The sequence below is a fragment of the Budorcas taxicolor genome, chromosome 20 (assembly GCF_023091745.1).
Source record: "Budorcas taxicolor isolate Tak-1 chromosome 20, Takin1.1, whole genome shotgun sequence".
Lineage (NCBI taxonomy): Eukaryota > Metazoa > Chordata > Mammalia > Artiodactyla > Bovidae > Budorcas > Budorcas taxicolor.
Window position 1 is genome coordinate 20547275 of NC_068929.1, and position 21720 is coordinate 20568994.

General features: G+C 38.5%; 1 protein-coding gene across 1 annotated transcript in view; it reads right to left on the reverse strand.

Moving 5' to 3' along the window:
* Window positions 1–12351, reverse strand: part of IPO11 (importin 11) — a 190268-nt gene extending 177917 nt beyond the window's left edge. The window contains exon 1 of the mRNA XM_052659057.1: window positions 12230–12351. The gene's annotated coding sequence lies outside the window, so the exon portion shown is untranslated. The remainder of the gene's footprint in view (window positions 1–12229) is intronic.
* Between the last annotated feature and the right edge of the window lie 9369 nt (window positions 12352–21720).

Consider the following 21720-nt stretch of genomic DNA (forward strand, 5'->3'; position numbering starts at 1 on the left):
TGGTCTGTCTGAAGATGACGTGATCATCTATGTAGAAATCTGAACGAATCAACCAAAACCTCCTGGAACTAACAGGCAATTTATAGCAATTTTGTGGGAAACAAGATGAATATACAAAAGTCAAATGCTTTCCTGTATACCAACAATGAACAAGTGGAAGTGAAAATTAAAAACACAGTATTGTTTACATTAGCACCCCCCAAAACTAAGTACTTAGATATAAATCGAACAAATATATACATGATCTCTACAAGAAAACAACAAAATACCAATGAACAAAATCAAAGAACTAAATAAATAGATATTCCATGTTCATGGATAGGAAGACTCAACACTGTCAACATGTTACTTCTTCTCAACCTGAATTCTGGATTTTGGTTGGAACCAAAACTCCAAAAAATGGTCTTACAGATACAAACAATCTGATTCTAATCTTTACACAGAGAAACAAAGGCCCTGGAAAAGCCAATACAATACTGAAGAACAAACTGGGAGGACTAACACTATCAACTTCAAGACTTACTATAAAGCTACAGGAATCAAGAGAGTGATTCTGGTGAAAGAGCAGACAAACAGACCAATGAAACAGATCGGAAAGCCCAGAAATAGACACCCATAAATTCGATCTTAGACAAAGGGGCAAAGGCAATACAATGGAGGAAGACAGTCTCTTCAATAAATGGTACAGGAACAACCGAACCTCCACATGCAAAACAAAATAAATCTAAACATAGGTTTACGTCTTTCACGAAAACTAACTCAAAATGGATTACAGACCTAAATTTAAATATAAAACTCCAAGAAAATAACTTAGGAGAAAACCTAGATGACCTTGGGTGTGGTGATTTGTTTACCAAAGACACAATCCATAAAAGAAATAATTGATAAGCTGGACTTTATTAAAATTAGAAACTTCTGTTCTGCAAAAGATAGTATCAAGAATGAGAAGACAAACCACAGACAGGGATAAAATATGTACAAAAGACATATTTGATAATGAATTGTTATCCAAAATGTAAAAAGAACTCTCAAGACTACCTGGCAGTCCATGGGGTCACAAAGAGCCAAACACGACAGAGTGACTGAACTGAACAGGACTAGCTGGCAGTCCAGTGGATAAGGCTCTGTGCTTCCACTGCAGAGGACTCAGGTTCAATCCCTGGTCAGGGAACTAAGATCCTGCTTGCTGTGCAGCATGGCCAAAAAAAAAAAAGAAAAGGCAAAATGCATGCTGCAGTCCATGGGGTCACAAAGAGTCGGACATGACTGAGTGACTGAACCGAACTGAAGACTCAACAACAAAAAAATCAAACAGTCTGATTAAAAAATGGGCCAAAGACCTTAACAAACACCTTACCAAAGAAGATATAGATGTGAAAATAATCATATAAGAAGGTGCTCCACATCATATGCTATCAGGGAATTACAAATTAAAATGTCAATGAGATACACTACACACCTATTAGAATGCCCAAATGGTAGGTAGCAAGAATGTGGAGCAATAGGAACTCCCAGACATTGCTGGTGGAAGTGCAAAATTGTATAACCACTTTAGATGACTGTCTGGTGGTTTCTTAAACATACTCTTACTATACAATCCAGCCATTGCATTACATGGTATTACCCAAAGCAGCTGAAAATTTTATATCTAATCAAAACCCTACACATACAGGTTTATAGCAGCTTTATTCCTAACTGCCAAAACTTGGAAGTAATCAAGATATTCTTCAGTAGGTGAATGGATAAATAAACTGTGGTGCATCAAGACAATGGAATATTCTTCAATGCTACGAAGACAGGACCTACCAAGCCACAAATAAAAAAGGACTGAGAAACATGCGGAGTGACTTCAATATGAGGTGATGAAATGTTCTAAAATTGTTTGTAGTGATGACCGCACAACTCTGTGAATATATTAAAAATCACTGAATTGTATACTTGCAGTGAGTGAATTATATGGTCTGTGCATTATATCCTAACTAAGCTGTTATTTTCTTTTAAGTGCTCTAACTATGTAAATACCAGTCAGCACGAGACCAAGAAAAGTAATTGAAGAAATGAGAAACATGTGGCTGAAGTGTTAATAAGTAATGTTAATAAGAGCAAGAAAGAGTAATAGTTTAAGAAATTAAAGCAAGATTAAAGGCCATAAGACTTCTGCAATAATCTGGAAGGTTCCAGAGATGCTGCTGCTGCTGCTAAGTCGCTTCAGTCATGTCCGACTCTGTGCGACCCCAGAGACGGCAGCCCACCAGGCTCCCCCATCCCTGGGATTCTCCAGGCAAGAACACTGGAGTGGGTTGCCATTTCCTTCTCCCCAGAGATGCTAGTCCCATTCAAATCCACAAGTGAAGTCACTCAGTCGTGTCCGACTCCTAGAGACCCCATGGACTGCAGCCTACCAGGCTCTTCCATCCATGGGATTTGCCAGGCAAGAGTACTGGAGTGGGTTGCCATTGCCTTCTCCCCAGAGATGCTAGTCCCATTCAAATCCACACTGCACCATTTGAATTCATTTCAGTTTCTCAACAGGAAAACTCTTCTCCATACGTGCATTATAGGTTGTTTAGCATCCTTACACAGTATGTGTAAAGACAGTTTTGACTCAAAATGCTTCCATATATCTCCAAATATCTTTACGTTAAAGAACCATCAGAGCTACCGAAAAATTCTCTACAAGATGTCATGCAGACAGTCAAAGACTGATCTTTGGGATAAAAAATACACAATAAAACATATATAACAAGAAAGAGAGATATTCCCTTGCTTTCTCTTCTCTACTCCTAAAATATTCTATCTATTCAAGAGTTTCAAAGGACCTACAAACTACTTAGCGGTAGAAATCCAAGTTTGAATCCTAAACCAATCAGAATTTTAAAAATGATCTTTTTTAGTCTGTTGTGTAATTAGAGGAATATATATATAATGTCAAATAAAAAAATACTACATAAAATATATGCAGCAAAGCTATACAAATAAAAAATGTCTAGGAATAAAGACAAGCGAGAAACAGAATTATAAACAGTACTGTTCTGAAGTAGTCCCAGAAGTTAGAGGGATTTTAACAGTCTACACATTTCACTTTTATGATGAAAAATGATTTTTTTTAAGGCCAAGAATTTTCACTTTATATCTATTCTAAATGTGCATGGGAATATTTGCTTGATTTCTCTTCTGTAATTCTAAAACATTCCAACTCCAGAGCTTCAAATCATGATGTATTTCTCTTGACAAGCACATACCAAGAGATCATGGCGATATATTAAAAATGCACATTTAAGTAGATAATGTGGTCAATAAGCACACTCTCATGAAAACATTCAGGGGAAAGCTTACAAACTTGGTTTTCAGTAGCAAGAGTTGATAAGCAATAGTTCTGCCATATTTACCTAGATCTGTGATAGCAACGTTTACCAAAAGACAATCCTTCTCATGAAGGGGACTTTGAGCCTTATAATCCAGTTTTAACTATAAATATTCATCTCTAAAAATTCTTATGAAGTGATGTCAAGAGTTTAAAATATTTAACAGACTGAGAAAAATGAAACTAACAAAAAAAATTTTTATTACTTTCCTTTTACATAATGCTTCATATACATATATACTGTACACTTTCATCACATAAAAGGAAAATAAATTTGTGTTTGTTAGCAATAGTGTGTTTATCTTTAACTCCACTTTGAAGTCTTTTCATGTTCCATGAAAGCTTCCACATCAACATACTCCTTTACCAGACAATGTCCTACTAGGATGTAAAAATAAACTGATTAATCTGCAGTGCCATCTGATGGTGAGAAGTAAGTAGCACATCCCAAGACTATGTTCACGCATCCTTTTCCCTCAATGACCTGGGAAGAGAAGGACACTGAGATTCTCTTTCGTGACCACCTGGCCAGGACAACCATCTGCAAGGTGGCAGGAAAACTTCCTTACACCACTGTCTCTACTTCTTTACTTGAACGCTGCATCATGAAAAATACTCTCATCTCTACCAAAAGAAAATGTGAGATGAAGCTGTGTTTTTGAGTTTCCATACAAAATAAAATGATGGAACTTAAGAAAATGTAACATTCATAAGCAATGTTTTAGCAAAAAGAAGACTGAGAAATTGTGGAATAGGAAAGGCAGAGTGATAAGAGGAGCGGGATGAAAACACCTAAAGAGAAAAACATTGCAGCAGTGCACATTTGACAGGACAAATGTTCAGAAAGAGGAAGAACGGTGAAATACGAGCCATTGAGAGTGACATAATAACTTGAAAGCTCCAGTTTTCGTCCTGGAAGAATAGGCACTAGGCAAATAACTTGAATGAAGAGTAGCCTTTTTGGTGAAATATATAAACAATGCAGTATTTACCATATATTACTGGAACATCCCCTAAGAGAGATGAGAGGAAGATGTCATTTTTTCAAAGACAGTTAAATGCCTGTCAAGTTAAATCATGATCTACAGTTCAAGTCTATGAAAAGAAGAACAGAAGGCAGAAAACATATTCTGGAGGAATTATAGATAGGAAATATTACAAAATTGCTAAACTGCCTGGGGTCAAAAGCAAACTAGTCAAAGATGTGTCAAAGAAAAGGAAGAAATGAATTTCTGTGAAAACTAGGGGAAGAGTTCCAACATAACGAAAATAGAAAAGTAATCATACTCAAAAGCTTAAAGAAATGGATATTTTTATTACTGTGAGAAACCAAAATCTTAAAGCAGTTTGCCCAAAAATTAATAGTTAAATTTGAATCTGACCAAGCTTCTAGACAGCACGACCAACACAGTTAGAGGGGAAGTAGGTAGAAGTAAGATGAAATAAGATTGATCATGAGCTGATAACTGTGAAACCCGGGTGATGAGTAGATAAGGGTTCATCAGACAATTCCTACTTTTATGCATGTTTTTTAAAATGGCAGCTAATGGACCACAATACAGAGAATATGAAAGCTACTACTCACTCCTGACAACACCTCCCCTGGAATCTGTAACTGAAAGTGCTCCTTCTTACCTACAGAACATACTTCTATTACTACATCTATTTCCTTGTTAATTTGAGTCCCACCTACAAAACTAGGAGCTGCATAAAGGCAAGAACTGTGTCTTATTCATCTGTACCTGCCTGCACCTGATATAATGTGTCAAAGATATAGTAAATCCTCAGTAAATGTTTGAGGAACTTAAGGCAATAATGTGATTGCAATTTCTAAGAGTGGAAGGCAGGCTTTCAGAAAAGGTAAAAAAGAGGTGAAAGACACAACATTTCTGGAAGTATAGGAATTACATCACAGTAGAGAGAGAAATGTCTGTAAAAGGCACTACAAAGGTGAACAGTCTGCTGAAGGGCTAAAATACAAATGAAGGAATAAAGGAACAAAGAGTTCACTAAGTATTGTCAGCTACTGAAATGGGGCACATTGAGCCAATGAACGTTAACAATGCTCTTCACTGGGAATATCTAACATCCTTTGTTCTAATCCTGTGCTCTTTTTCAGGTTTCTCATACTTGCTGGCTTACCATTAGACTTTTCCACATTCATTCATTCAAATATTTATTGAATACCTGCAAATGCGAGACATTCTAGGCACTTAGGACACAACAATGCACTAAAAAGGAAAAAACAAAAAACAAAAAAAAACCCCTCTGTTCTCATGAAGAGTATATTCTAGTGGGTAGAGACACAGAAATAAATGTGTAACCTATGTAGTATGTAAAAAGGCAGTATATACAGTGCCAGGATGCAGCTGTGAGAGAAGGCCTATCCAATAAACCCACATATTGTGCTGTACTGGGAGTTTTTAGTAAAATGGCATTGAAAAACGTCAGGAAGTCTTTTGCCTGTTTGGTATACATGGGAGTCCCCATGACTGAACATATCCTCATAAGAAAAGTTAAGGACCTTTTCCTCAACAACAGGGACACCCACCAAGGCAACGCTGAGCAGCGAGGCCCCAGCTAGTGCCGCCACCACCTTCTGTGACATCTCTCTAGGCAAAAGGAAAAGACACACATTTGTATAAAGACTACTAAAGAACAGCAATTATGCTTCCTGGTTTTAAAGTTCCTTGTCTGATGCCAAAGAAATGAGAAGGAAAAACTGTAATGTGATTCTGGACAAGATACTGTTCTTTGGGAGTAATGAAGTGAAGGGAAGTCGCTCAGTCATGTCTGACTCTTTGCAACCCCATGGACTGTAGCCTACCAGGCTCCATCCATGAGATTTTCCAGGCAAGAATACTGGAGTGGGTAGCACAGCCCAAATTTAATACACCATAACTGACCAAATTTTAGTCAAAACTTTTTGCTGTTAAAGGATCATCAGTCCTCTACAAACGTATGTATCTTTGACTAGTAGTTTCCAATTACTGATCCAGGATATCGTATGATTTGTCTTAGAAGAATCTTATAATCTTCTTGTGACAGTTTCGCCTGAAGAGTCATTTGTATTTATAAAAATTCATTCATTAAAACATGTATAGGCTGTATGCCCAACAGCATCTTCAGAATTAACAACTGTTTTATATTTCATCACTAAGATAATATTTTGCATCATTAAAATAATTTCCTATCACCTTGGAGCCATCCATGCCACTTCTCTCAACAGTAAATATATCTAATTTAAGCATTCTGTTTTACTGGCCAAGAAACTGCATTCAAAAGGTAAAAGAGATAAATTGTGAATCCGGTACGGTCACAGGCAAATTAGCGACATTTCTGGGAATTTAGAATTCAAGCCTCCCATCACAACCCCATACTCTCTACTGATCACCCAATTTTTTCTTTTAATTGGACTGTCAAATACCAAGTGAAATTAACTGTTTTTAAAAAATCTTTAAACTTGAGAACCAAAATACAATAAAGACTATAGTTTATCTTCCTGATAAATATTACAGCAAAACTGAAAACCGAAATTAAGTCAAAGAAAACACAAGTTAAAAAGCTTAATATGAGAAGAAACAGTAAATGACTAAGAAGATAAAGGATTACTATATAGAATATATATGGAATGTCTGTAAATCAACAAGAAATAAAAAACAGGATGAAGGATATATAGAGACAATTCACAGATGGGAAAAGTCAAATGGTCAGTAAGTATCAGGACAGACAGACAGCCTCACTGGCTATGAGGAATTTTTTAAAAATTGAGATATTACTTTATAATCATCAGACTGGCAAAAATTACAAAGTATGAAAATATTCAGTCTTGCAAGAACGTATGTAAACAGAAACCTTTAAGCACTGCTGCTAGGAGTATACATGAGTAAAGATACTTCAGAGAGCAATCTTGCCATTAGCAGTGAAATGTGTCTGTGTGTGGGGTGTGGGTGTATGTGTGTTATGTATCCTATGATCAGGTAATATCCTATGCCCAGCAGTTCCACACTTGATACTCTAACTGAAGAAACTCCTGCATAGGGATACAAGAAAGAGAAAAGGATAAGGGTGTCTGTCTTGGCATTGTCTACAGTAAGAGCTAGAGACAATACACTGCCCTCTTTAGTGGGGTGGATTTACATAAAATATATCTTGTCTTCTCCCTGTAGAATGTGTTCCCTCTGGCTGGAAAATTCTTGCCTCTAGCTATCAGCATGTCTTGCTGTTTAGCTTCGATCCAGTTTCTGCTCAAACTAATCAAATAAGTCTTCCTTGACTGCCTAATCTAAAATATAAAATAGCTTTCCCTTCAATTAAGAAACTCTCTAGTCTGAATATCCTTCCATTTTCTAATCTTCCATTTTAATGTTTTTAACTGTCTGATAGTCTAATATATATGATTTTATTGTCCAGAATCCCAATTCTAATCTAAGATCTAGAGACCAGGGACTTCGACTTGTTCAAAGGTACGTCACCAGAATCTAGAAGTAGTATCGGGCACAAAAGAGAATGATGAATAAATATTTGTCAAATAAATGAATCCAATGACTAAATCCCAATCTCTGTGTACGGCTGTGTAAAGTCTTTGACGTTTCAAACTCACTCAGTCTAACCTCCAGAATATGTAATATTCACATTTTTTTCAACTTTCTGATTATTCAAATTCCATTCATGGTATTCAGCAATAAAGCAGGAACTACTCTGAGAAATAAATAAGAGAGCCCTTGCATTCAAGTCTAGAGAGGAAAAAAGACAATTACAAAAGACATTATAAAAGCTATACTAAGCTGTTATTGAAGAACACTCAGAAGACCTAACTCACCCTAGGAACGCTGGGGAAGGCTTCCCAGAGAGCACGGCCGCATTTGTGCTGAGCAGAAGTTACCCAGATGAGCACACACGGGTATTCGTCAGGCAGGGGATGGGTATGCTCGAGGCAGAAGACACACAACATACAAACATCTCAAATTTAAAAAAACATCCAAAGACTTCTGAAGAACTGTAAATAATTCAGCATGACAAAAGAATGTGAGGCAGGAAAATAACTGAAGGTGAAAGCAAAAAGCAAGCAAGACCCAAAGCATTAATGTCTCTATTTCCTAAGCCTGGTAGTTTGGATTTTTATCTGAATGCCTGCATAAAAGAACTGCAGAATAACAGTGCAATCAACCTACAGAAAAAGAAAGGGTATGGCGGGGTGGTGCACTGTCAGAAGCAAGGAAATTTTTTAGAAGGTTTACAGAGAAGGCCAGATAATACTGATAATCTGAACCAAGGTGGTAGCCAGAGAAAAAGTAGATGAAAGAGATAAAACAAGACCTAGTTAATTAGTATATAGGAAAGTGAGGGAAGGTCAGCACACCAACATAATAACAGGGAAGAGTTAAGATTCTGGGTGTCTCCAACTGAGTGATGAGTTGTACACAAGAATCACAAGAGGAAGGGAAGCAACTTCAGAAAGGGTGAGATACATAGTTTTTTTGACATGAGTTTAAGGTGTCTTACAACAACCACAGTGTGTCGGTGCTTAAGAGTGATGTATACTAAACAGAGATTTGGGAATCATCAAAATAAAGACAGAAGTTGAAGTCATAACAGATGAAATCCTTCAAATAGAGTAGGCAGAGAGGCAGAAGATAGTAGCCCAGAGTGAAATGAATGTTTAAAGTGGCCAGAGAGGAGAGAAAATATGCGAAGGAAAGACTGACCAAGATATAGAAAGGACGTAAGGAGACTACAGTGGCACAGAAATGTCAGAGAATTTCAAGGGGACAATCAGTCAAAATGTCAAAAGATTTACAAGATTCCATTAGATTTCAGACTAAAGCGATCAATAGTGACCATCACCCCATCAAACTCAGTGATGGCAACAGACAGCAGCCTTCAACACATTGAAAAATAAGTAAATAAGTAACAGGAAGGTGGAGAAAATGAATATAGACAGCTCAAGAAACTTAAAAAAAATTATTACAGATAACAGTGAAGAGGAATCTAGAGTGAAAAGCGTATATTTAAGATGAGTGCAGTACGTTTAAATCCTAGTAAGTTAGAACCAGCTGAGAGTAAAATGGATAACCAACTGTTATGGACTGTATTCCCCAAAATTCATATGTTGGAGCCCTAACCCTCAGTATCCCTAATATTGAAGATAAGATTTTTGAAGATGTGATTAAGTTAAGTGAGGCTATCAGCGTGGCCTCTCATCCAGTGTGATTGGTGTTTTAAAGAGAAAAAGAGACACTAGAGGTTCTAGTGCTCAAAGGTTCAGCCATGTAAAGAGGCAAAAATGTGGTCATATGTAATGCAAGGAGAGAGGCCTCAGAAGAAATCAATTCTGCACTAACCTCGGTCTTGCGTTTCCAGCCTCCAGAACTGTGAGAAAATAAATTTCTGTTGTTTAAGCCACCCAGTCTCTGTTTTTTGTTATGTCAGCCCCAGCAAACTAATATATCAAGTAAACACTGTCCCTGAGGAAAAAAAAAAAAAAATCCAGAGCACAATTAGAAATGAACAGATAAAGGTGGACGAGTACATGGGTGAAGAGGGCAAAAGCAATGATTTCCCAGCAATTCCTCTGTGAAACAGAGACCAAGATTATCCAGGAAAGAGTAAGAAGGAAGGAGGTGGTGGGCTAGTAACCACCATGGGAGACAAGAGTAATCACTAAAGACATCCAGGATTAGTAGGCTGCCTTTCCATTAGTCAATAAATGTTTGTTATTGAATGAATACCTAGCTGTCATTCATGAATGCTTTAGTTCAGTTTTGCTAAGGTGAACTCTAGCAGTAACTAGCAAAAGAAATGCATTATAGTGAATCAGAACCTGAGTTAAAAATTTAGATAACATGTGACCTTATGCACGTCACTTAGCACTGCTGGGCCTTTAGCTGCTTCAACCAGACAAATCAGACTTGATATCCCGCATAAGATCACCTCAGATTAAAAATAAAAAGTGCTATAATTTTTATGCAGGTTTGTGCACGACCGTGGTCTTCAACTTTTACCAACCAATGTAGTGTGCCTCAGGCTATAATATACATTCACATCATCTGGAAAGCTTGTTAAAATGCAGATTCTGATTCAGTAGGTCTGGGTTAAGCTGCACGTCTAACAAATGTTCAGGTCATGCCATATACCACATTTTGAGCAGCAAGGGTAGAACACTGCTGCAGCTCAAGTTCTACAAAGCTTTTAACTGTCGACTTATCTGTAATCAGCCTGATATTTAGAAAACCAAGCAAAAACACTCCAGATTCACACCTGCCCAAAATGTGTCTTGCTGTTTCCTAAAACACTCTGAAATTAAGTGACAGTCCCCATTTGATGCAGATAGGAAAAGAAAGGAACTGTCATCAATAACACTAAACTAGGAAAAGCCCAAGATTAAAAACAAACACACACACAAACATAAATACAACACAAAGGCTAAAATCTATCTAATCAAACATATTTTTCTTTCTCAAACTATGAACATTTCTGGAAAAACACACGTACTTATCTCTAGAAAGATTTTCAGTACACTTTAACTGCCAAGTGTCTACAAGGATTCTTTTGCATTCAAGTCTGGTCCTGAATAATCTTCACCTATTTATTTAGAACCTCCAATTATCATCATCACAACTAAACTCATTTGTGTTCGGTAGTTCCTTCTGCTTTAGGAAGTGTAACTAGGGCAGAGACGGTCCAGCTGCCCTAAGGCTGTAATATATTGCCACAAATCACTGCTATAATTAAACTGTTCCTTCTATTCCCTGTCTTAGGAGTTACAGGGGGAAAATTCCACAATCCTATTACACCAATAGGGAGAGATGTTCAGTCTAATTTCACAGAAAGCTTCTTTAGTGACAAAAGATGCAAGGGAATGTCAAGAAAAGGATGTCGTAGTAACACCGCCTTTAACCTGAAGCCTCAGTAATGAATAGAGAAGTCTGAAATAACGTGAAAATGAAGGAATGAACTCCCAGTCCGTGGAAAAAAAAAATAAAAAGCATTACGGTTGAAAGCTGCTCTTCCTTATTCCCTTCTGAAGAATAGACAAACTGCAAGGGCACTACGGCACTACAACTGAGCTCGTACAAATGGGGTGGGGAGGGGAGATGCCAACTGCAATCTTGGCTCCAGGAGGCAATACAGCAATCCTACCTATGTAGTCAAGTTAATCTGAAAAGATAATACTGCCCTCTTTCACCACCACGTTCACAAAAGGATAAAGAAACATGATAGACGCGATGGGCCTCAATATAGTATTGCTGAATCACAAATACCCTCAAAAGCTGCAGAAGACGCTGGGCTCAAGCACTGGCGGCCATACCTTAGCAAGTAGGTCCTCTATGAAAATATATAACTTCCTTCACTTTTTCTCTAAAGGCAAGCAAGGATCTAATAGTCAATTAAAGCTTTCACAGCACTGCTATTAGCAGCAATGTCGTGGATGCAATATGCAAAAACATACAAGGATTTTATACTAAAGACGACCACGATCTCTGCAAATTAGCACCACCTATCCCCCAAGGGCAAATGCACCACCCTAACCCGCAACCGCAGCCACAATGAGCATCCTACGTCCTCATTTTGACACCTAGTCCGTGCTTCCCCAGACCCTGATTCCTCCAGTCCGTGCTTCCCGGGACCCTGATTCCTCCGCGATCATGCTTCCCGCTGCCAGGCTTACTGGGGCAACCTCGAGCTCCCAGAGGTCCTTAAAGTAACAGAGAGCCAAGCCTGCAGGCCGCCCTCTTCTCGCTACTGCTATGCCTGGCCTCCCAACAGCCACACGTTCTTCCCTCGCCTCTCAGGTCTCCGCTGCCCAGCCCACTCCTCCCTTCCACAGGCGCGCGCTCTGAAGCCCTCAAGCCGGGGCCTCACTGTTTGGTTCGGTCCGGAACAGTCGGTCTCTCCCGCTTCCACGCCCCAACACGAAGCGGCGTCGGCTGCTTCTGCGCCCCACGCTTCCAGTCCACACGCCGCCGCCTACTGATGCCGAAAACGGCTTCTAGGAACGCGCCATGTTCAGCGTCGCGGCTGTAAACGACACGGGCGCATGAATACTGCGTCACGGACACCGGCGCGCGTGGACTAGGCAAAGGGAGAAGATGATAGGAGAACGGAGAAAGGAGAAGGAGGAGCTTTCTCTTCGAAACCAAAGGCGCCGGGCATCTAAGGCAGCTCTGTGCGCTTGCGCAGTATGGGAGCTGGGACCCCGGTCGCTGCGCGATCTGTAACCATGGAAACCATAGGTTCGCCCTGCCCTACTCCCAGGAAAATCAGTTGTTTCCTGGGTTGATTGAAGCTTAAATCAAAATAATTTCCCCTTTCTTATTATGGATATCAGCTGCCAAACTGCACTGTTTTACAGATCTGTCTAAAGAGAAAAGATTTAAAATAATCCTACTCTCAGCGGTCAACCCTCCCACGTATATTTATTTTTTAAGGTCATACACTTGCTTGGTGGGCACTTAAGTCCAGAACGATGAGGAGTGGGGGAGGAGATTAAAATGAGATAAATCCAGTTATCTTTGCCTCTGCTATTAACTAGCTTAGTGACCTAAGTATTCTTACATTTAGAAAAAAATTGTTGTAAGGAAATAGTCACGTGTTCATAAGGATTAATAATAATAATTTTTTAAAAGATGGATAACAATCATTTAGAATGTGCCAGATACAGTTCTAAGATCTTCAGCTGAATCATATGTTTAAATCCTTAAAACACCCGTATGAGATGCTTTTTACTGTGCCGACTTTACAAATGAAGAAGCCAAAGCAAGGAGAGCTCAAGTAACCTGTGAAAGTTCACACAGCTAGTAAGTAGCAGTGTTACGATTTGAATCAGACAAACATAAGCCTTGCATTACAAGGATGTTCATCACCCAAGAGCTGTTTTTCAAAGTAAAAATATTAAAAAGTACCTAAATGACCACCAAGAAAGGAATGATTAAATCATGACAGATGCATGTATAATACAAATTGTCGATACAATGCAAACATTAAAAATTATGTTGAGAAATCATCTGAAAAAGAATGGGTATATAGAGGTACAGGCTTCCCTGTGGCTCAGTGGTAAAGCATCTGCCTGCCAATGCAGGTGGTGCAGGTTCAATCCCTGGGGCGGGAAGATGCCCTGGAGAAGGAAATGGCTACCTCTCCAGTATTCTTGCCTGTGTTGAATTAAAAAATAGTCACAGTCTGAAGTTGAGAGTCATGTTTTATTTGGCCGAAATTTTTAGAACTTAAGGGTGGGAGGGAGTATCTCAAGTAGCCCTGAGAGAACTGCTTGGAGGAGGTGGGGTGGGAGAGTGGTAGAAGTTTGCAATGAAGTGCAGGCAGTCTGAACATCAAAAGTATTTTTGTGAATTAAAGAAAACCAGATATCCCACGTTAAAGAATTTAGCATTTGTCTATGTTTGGGAAGATGCAAGAGTCTGGGCTCACTGAAACCATTGCTTTCATATGCATCGTAGCTATCCTGAGGCCAGTATTCTGTGTATTTCATATCCTGAGTACCTCAGTGCTCGCTGTAGGGCCTGGCTGCAGCCTAATGGCTGCCAGATGGTGCAGGTCTTCTCCTGTAGTGCCCTGGAGGGCTGGAATCACTGATGACTGTGACGTCTTTGTTCACTGATGTGGCAGGAAACACTCCATTTCTCGCATGGGAAATCCCATGAACCTGGTGGGCTACAGTCCATGGAGCTGCAAGAGTCGAACACGACTTAGCAGCTGCTGCTGCTGCTAAGTGGCTTCAGTCGTGTCCAACTCTGTGCAACCCCTTAGACGGCAGCCCACCAGGCTCCCCCGTCCCTGGGATTCTCCAGGCAAGAACACTGGAGTGGGCTGCCATTTCCTTCTCCAGTGCATGAAAGTGAAATGTGAAAGTGAAGTCACTCAGCCATGTCCGACTCTTAGCAACCCCATGGACTGCAGCCTACCAGGCTGCCCCGCCTATGGAATTTTCCAGGCAAGAGTACTGGAGTGGGGTGGCATTGCCTTCTCTGAACTTAGCAGCTAAACAACAGCAACATGTATATATATAACTATATATATACTTGGCTGTACACCAGAAACTAACAAAGCACTGTAAATTAACTATACTCCAATGCAAAATTAAACTTAAAATTTTTTAAATTTTGTTAACATGTTCACAATGCAATAGAGAAAGAATGGGTCACAAACAATATGCTTGGCATGTTTTTTTTGGAAATTAGTATATGCCAAAATGTTAACAAGGTTTTCCATTAGTTAGATGGCATTGTTGGCACATTTTATGCTTTAGTTTATTTTGCATGATTGTATCTTCTGATTTTACTGGAAGGTAATAGTTCTCAACTGTTAAATTTGCATAGAATCACATGGGGATCTTGTTAGGAAAAAAACAAAAACCAGATCCTGATTCGGTTGGTCTGAGATGGGGCCTGAGAGTCTTCATTTCTAATGAGTTTCCAGTTAATGCTGCTCATCCATAGATCACACATTGCATAACAAGGCTATAAGGAATATGCAACAAAGTAGAGAAAAGATTCCAGTTCCAGTTTCAGTTCCAGTTCAGTCGCTCAGTCGTGTCCAACTCTTACCTAATTTTAATTAAGATGAAAAAAATCAGTTTAGGAGGCTCTTTTCTCTTTGGAATAATGGGTTCTTCAGATATTGAAGGAATGTGGTAACAGAAAAATGCACATAGATACATATTCCCTACAATTTCAGGGCACCAAATTAATATGCACTTGGAGGTCCTAGCTTCAGCTACTATGAATGTAAAATGTAGTAGGAAAAAAATGTGTACAGTTGGATAAATAATTTCATATAATTTCATTTTGTTGCTATATTCTCATATTCTCACAGTATTCTCACAGTCTTTGGAGGAAAAAGACAAATATTAATTTAAATTAAATAATCACTGGACCGTTCAGAATATATTTAAAATATAAATATATATTCAGTGCTTTTCCCCCAAAACAGTTGAAAACTAACAGAGAAAACAGAAAGTTGATGAAACAAATGCTAAATTAAAGATAGATCAGAGCTTTCCTCACCCGTCAGTCTCAAGAAGGTTGCAAGATACAGTTAAAGATAATAATAATGCAACTCATTGGTCTCAGTAATTATATTATGATTACTAAGCTCTAGATTTTTCCTGTGTGCCAGTTACTGTTCTAAGTGTTCTTTTAAATGTTTGGCATTAAACTGAAGACATCACATATGATTTAATTATCCTCATCACCACCCTAGATGGAAAATATTCTTTGCTTTATTTTACAGATTAGAAGAGGACACAGGACTTCCCAGGTGGTGCCAGTTATAAGGAACCCACCTGTCAATGAAGGAGATATAAGAGACATGGGTTTGATCCCTGCATCGGGAAGATCCCCTAGAGGGAGGCATGGCAAACCACTCCAATATTCTTGCCTGAAAATCTGATGGACAGAATAGCCTGGTAGGTTACAGTCCTTGGGATTGCAAAGACTTGTTTTCCTAACATGGTAAACTTCAAATGAGTTAATTTATAAGCAGCTAAAAAAAAAAAAACTATATTATAGAGTTGCCTAAGACCCAATTTTACCCTGGTCCACTGAAGCAACTTGGCAGGTTCATATGAATTAAGTAATTCCAAATTCTTAAGTCAAGGAGCACAGACTCAAATTTAGATAACTGCTTTGTGTAGACAGAATAAAAGAGCCAAACCCCAGTCCCTGAAATCTGTGAATATATTGCTTTTCATTGGAAGGACTGATGCTGAAGCTGAAGCTCCAATACTTTGGCCACCTGATGCAAAGAGCTGACTCAGTAAAGACCCTGATGCTGGGAAAGATTGAAGGCGGGAGGTGGAAGGGACGACAGAAGGTGAGATGGTTGGATGGCATCACCAACTCAATGGGCATGAGTTTGAGTAAACTCTGGGAGTTGGTGATGGACAGGGAGGCCTGGCATGCTGCAGTCCATGGGATCGCAAAGAGTCGGACACGACTGAGCAACTGAACTGATACTACTTTTCATGGAAAAAGGACTTTGCGAATATGGTTAAATTAAAAATCTTGAGATGGGAATGTTATCTGCTGGACCCAATGTATTCACAGCGGTCTTCATAAAAGGGAGACGGGAGTATGAGAGAGAGAGAAATGTGACTCCGGGAGCAGAGGCCACAGCAACATGGGCCATAAGTCAAGGAATGCAGGCAGCATATAGAAGCTGGGAAAGACAAGCAAATGGATTCTCCCCTACAGCTTCTGTAAGAAACTCAGTCCTACAGATGACTTTAGACAGCTGACCTTCAGAACTCTCAGACAATAAATCTGTTTTTGTGGCACCAGTGGTAAAGAACCTGCCTGCAAATGCAGGAGATGTAAGAGTCACAGGTTCAACCCGTGGGTTGGGAAGATCCCCTGAAGGAGGATACAGCACATCACTCCAGTACTCTTGCCTGGATAATCTCATGGACAGAGGAACCTGGTGGGCTATGGTCCATACGGTCACAAAGAGTCAGACACGACTGAAGCAACTTAGCACAACACTATTTGTGATCATTTTTTATAGTAGCAATAGAAAACTAATATGTATGACCCAGCAATCCCACTGCTGAGCATACACACCGAGGAAAACAGAACTGAAAGAGACACGTGTACCCCAATGTTCATCGCAGCACTGTTTATAATAGGCAGGACATGGAAGCAACCTAGATGTCCATCAGCAGATGAATGGATAAGAAAGCTGTGGTATATATACACAATGGAGTATTACTCAGCCATTAAAAAGAATACATTTGAATTAGTTCTAATGAGGTGGATAAAACTGGAGCCAATTATACAGAGTGAAGTAAGCCAGAAAGAAAAACACAAATACAGTATACTAACGCATATATATGGAATTTAAAAAGATGGTAATGATAACTCTCTTTGTGAGACAGCAAAAGAGACACAGATGTATAGAACAGTCTTTTGACTCTGTGAGAGAGGAAGAGGGTGGGATGATTTGGGGGAATGTCATGGAAACATGTATAATATCATATAAGAAATGAATCGCCAGTCCAGGTTCGATACAGGATGCTTGGGGCTGGTGCACTGGGATGACCCGGAGGGATGGTACGGGGAGGGAGGTGGGAGGGGGGTTCAGGATGGGGAACACGTGTACGCCCGTGGTGGATTCTTGCTGATGTGTGGCAGAACCAATACAATATTGTAAAGTAAAATAATAATAATAATAAAGAAATAGGCAAAAAAAAGAAAACTAATATGTACTCCCAAGTCATAGGATTTCCAGTTTTCTACACACCATTTAATATTGCAGCTGGGGTAAAACTGGGTCATGGGCAGCTCTATAATACAGTTTATTTCAGCTGCTTATACATCAACTCACTTGAAGTTTACCGGGTTAGGAGAGTAAGACTTCGAGAAACTAATCGGTCTGCCCTTGGTGATATAATTTTGCAGCAGATTCAGTTTTGTTTATAATTTTTAAAAAACTTGAAACAATATGTCTTTCATATTGTAAGGACTGATTACATAAATTATGGTATGTTCATACAATGGAATACTCTCTACCTATCAAAAATGGTGACATAGATTTTTGCCAATTAACATTAATGACTTCCCTGGTGGTCCAGTGCTTAATATTCTGTGCTTCCAATGCAGAGGGTACAGATTCAATCCATGGTTGGCAGGCGGGGAGGAACTAAGATCCCTGAATATCATGGAGTGCAGCCAAAATTTTAAAAAATAGTTTATCATGTTTAATTAGATAAGGACAGTAGCTTAGATGCAGATTTCACTTTCTAAAACCTTTTTGTATAATCTAAACTTTTTTGCAATGTTTGAGTATTACTTTAATAATCAAAGAAAAATAATAAAATATTTCTCCTTTGGAAAAAAGAATATAAGAATATCATGGACCTATGTATTTTTTAAGGTGAAATGACATTTTTTCATATTCTACTGATAAGAATGAAAATTGTTTTAGAAAATAATCTATTAGTATATCTTCAGAGACTAAAATGTTCATATATTTTGGCTAAATAACTCCATTTTTGGATATCTCTACTAGGGAAATAATTCAAAGTTTAGAAAATATTTTTCATAGATGCAGTAAAATGTGTGTGGATCTATTTTAACAATAATGGTATAGGAAAGATTTAGTGACCTCTTACACATTCACAAAATGAAATCATCCACAGCAGCTTTCAATATTGATTATCAAGATTGTATAATAACTGGGAAGTGTACTTTTTACGTTAACTATCTTTGACGGAAAAAAACTGTAAATTACATGACCTCAACTATGTAAAAATATGTATTGGTAAAACAATTAGGAGAAAAGTCTATGTAAAAATGTTCACATTTTTTAGAGTAACTTTTTCTTCTTTTTTCACCTTCTGTATTTTTCAGGATTTTTGCAAGTTAAGTTTTTGGTTTTGTTATTTTTACAATGTAGTTGTCCTATCTTTGGGGCCCAGGAAACAGAAGGGGAAAATAAATCAGTTTTACTTACTTCATCTCTGTCATTAATTGTTACTTTGTATACTATTCTTCAATTCATGGTAACAAAGATTTAATTTTATAATGCCATACTTTAGAATTCCCTTAAATCTCATCTTGTTTAGTGGCCAAATCCTATGGACCATAACCCGCCAGGCTCCTCTGTCACTGAGATTCTCCAGGCCAAGAATTCTGGAGTTGGTTGCCATTTCCTTCTCCTGGATCAGGGGATCTTCCTGATCCAGGGATTGAACCTACATCTCTTGCGTTAGCAGGCGGATTCTTTACCACTGAGCCACCAGGGAAGCCTGAATCTTATGTTAGTCTGTCATTAAAGAGGGAAATTAATTTAGCTTGTATCTATATTGACTCAGTATCCTTTGGTTTCCTGCCATTCCACCACAGTTGTTCTGAGAACCTTCCTGGATACCAAAATCTGCAAATGACTAAGTCCCTTAGAGAAGATGGCTTAGTACACTGGGTCCTTAGTATCCACGGACGTTTAATCAGCGAATTGACTGTAATGGCAACATTCATTACAGAGAACAAGGGAGGCAACAAAAGGCAGGCTGGTGTGGCAAGGGTACAGACTTCCACCTTACCTTTGCCACCAACTTCATGAAAGACCTTGCACAAGTACCTTTAACCTCTGTGAGACTCAGCTTTTTCGTATGTAAATAGGATAAGTATGCTTGCCCTAACAACTTTCCAAGGTTTCACTGAAAATCTAATTGAGTGAAAAGTACTTTGAAACCCATAAAGTGCAATATGAAAACATAATATATAAATACAAATATAAAAATATAAAATAGGCTCTGTTACAACCCAGGAATAGAATTCTTGGTGAAATAATTTTTCTGTTGTATTTGGAAAGCTTCAAAGTGCTTTATTTTGCAACAGAATATATATATTTTTTATAGTAAGGATAGGAAAACATTTATCCCATAGATGCTTTTGGAAGGTATCAATTATTATATATTAGGTTTTCACTAAGAATTATTAGATATTTGCTAACAATGCTTAGACAGACCAAAATCATCTTTCTTCATTAGTTATATTAAACAGCATTTTAGTAATATGAAAAAATGATAACATTTGTAATAGAAGAATACTAAGAATCTCATAGTATTCACAGGAAGATCCCCTGGAGAAGGAAATGGCAACCCGCTCCAGTACTCTTGCCTGGAAAATTCCATGGATGGAGGAGTCTGGTAGGTTACAGTCCATGGGGTTGCAAAGAGTCAGACACAACATGAGCGACTTCACTTTCTTTTCTCTTTGTCATAGTATTCAAGGTACATTACTTCTTTCAGCCAAATTTCATCTTATTTTTCTGTTACAATTTAAACAGCACAGTAGAAATTAAGTCTACTTATAAGTTAAATCCTACTTTGTAAGGCAGCACTACATTTTAGCGTTTAGGTTTGAATATTGTCACAATATTTTTTTTGTTTTAATAAAATTTAACAGCTTGATAGTAAGTAGAGTTAAATTTAATTGTGTTCTATCTTGGGCAGGTGAATTACATTCCTTTTTCTCAAAGAAATACAGTATTTCAGTTAAACCTATTAAAAGTGTGAAACTCAAACATTCTTAATGTCTTTATGACTTTTAACTACATTAAAAGTCTGTAAGGAAATATAATTTATACAAGAAAATACTCACAATGTTTTATTTTTATCATTATATTTCCTGGCACCTTAAAAATTTTATCATTTCAAGCATGCTGTGAATTTAATAACCATCTTCTATGAAAGCAAACACTATTGTAATTCTTTTTCAAGTTAAGATACATTTTGTTAACCTAAAAAAAAACACTATAAGAATGGCAATGATTCAATTGTGCACTCCCAAACTGAAAAGTAATTATTTTTAATTAACAAAGGATATACGAGGCAGAGAAGCATAAAATTATTTTTTATAATTGCAAAGCCATTCATAGCTGTAAAGATAACTTCATGCTGATTTCTTTAATGCGGCTCATGTCTCAGCATCATCCGCTCCCTAGTACTCATGGATCCACACTGCTCCCAATATTGTCTCACTTTGAATGCTGCTGGTGCTGCTGCTAAGTCACTTCAGTCGTGTCCGACTCTGTGCGACCCCATAGAGGGCAGCACACCAGACTCCACCATCCCTGGGATTCTCCAGGCAAGAACATTGGAGTGGGTTGCCATTTCCTTCTCCAATGCATGAAAGTGAAAAGTGAAAGTGAAGTCGCTCAGTCGAGTCTGACTCTTAGCGACCCCATGGACTGCAGCCTACCAGGCCCCTCCATCCATGGGATTTTCCAGGCAAGAGGACTGGAGTCGGTTGCCATTGCCTTCTCCACTTTGAATGCTATCTTGGTAATAATAGAAAAAAACTGGAGAACAATTTCCCTGTACTGATGAGGGTAGCCCTTCCCATCCTTTTTCACTTCTATAGAAATTCCTCAACCAGTTATGTTATCTGAGTGCAGAAAGCAGTGAGTGCCTTCCATCACTGTGTATCAGAATCTCCTAGGGGGTCTTTTAAAGATGCATTTGCCAAGGCCAAATCCTATTCTGATCCATAATGTTTAGGCATGGGCTAGAAGCCCAAGACTGAGGTGTCAGCAGGGTTGGCTCCTCCTGAGGCCGTCTTCCTAACTTGCAGATGCCTGCCTTCTGGCTGTGTCCTCGTATGGCTCTTCCGCTGTGTGCACACACCCCTGCTGTGTCTATGTGTATCCAAATTTCCTCCTTTCATTAGGATACCATTCAGACTGGATTAGGTCACACTCTAAAGGTTTCATCTGAACACATTATTGACTGGGGGGATTTTTGCAGAAACTGACCTCTGTGGCCAGCAGTTTGTTATATAAGTGAATATTGAAACACGCCAGTCACAAACGTTTGTGTTACAAAAGACATAATACGA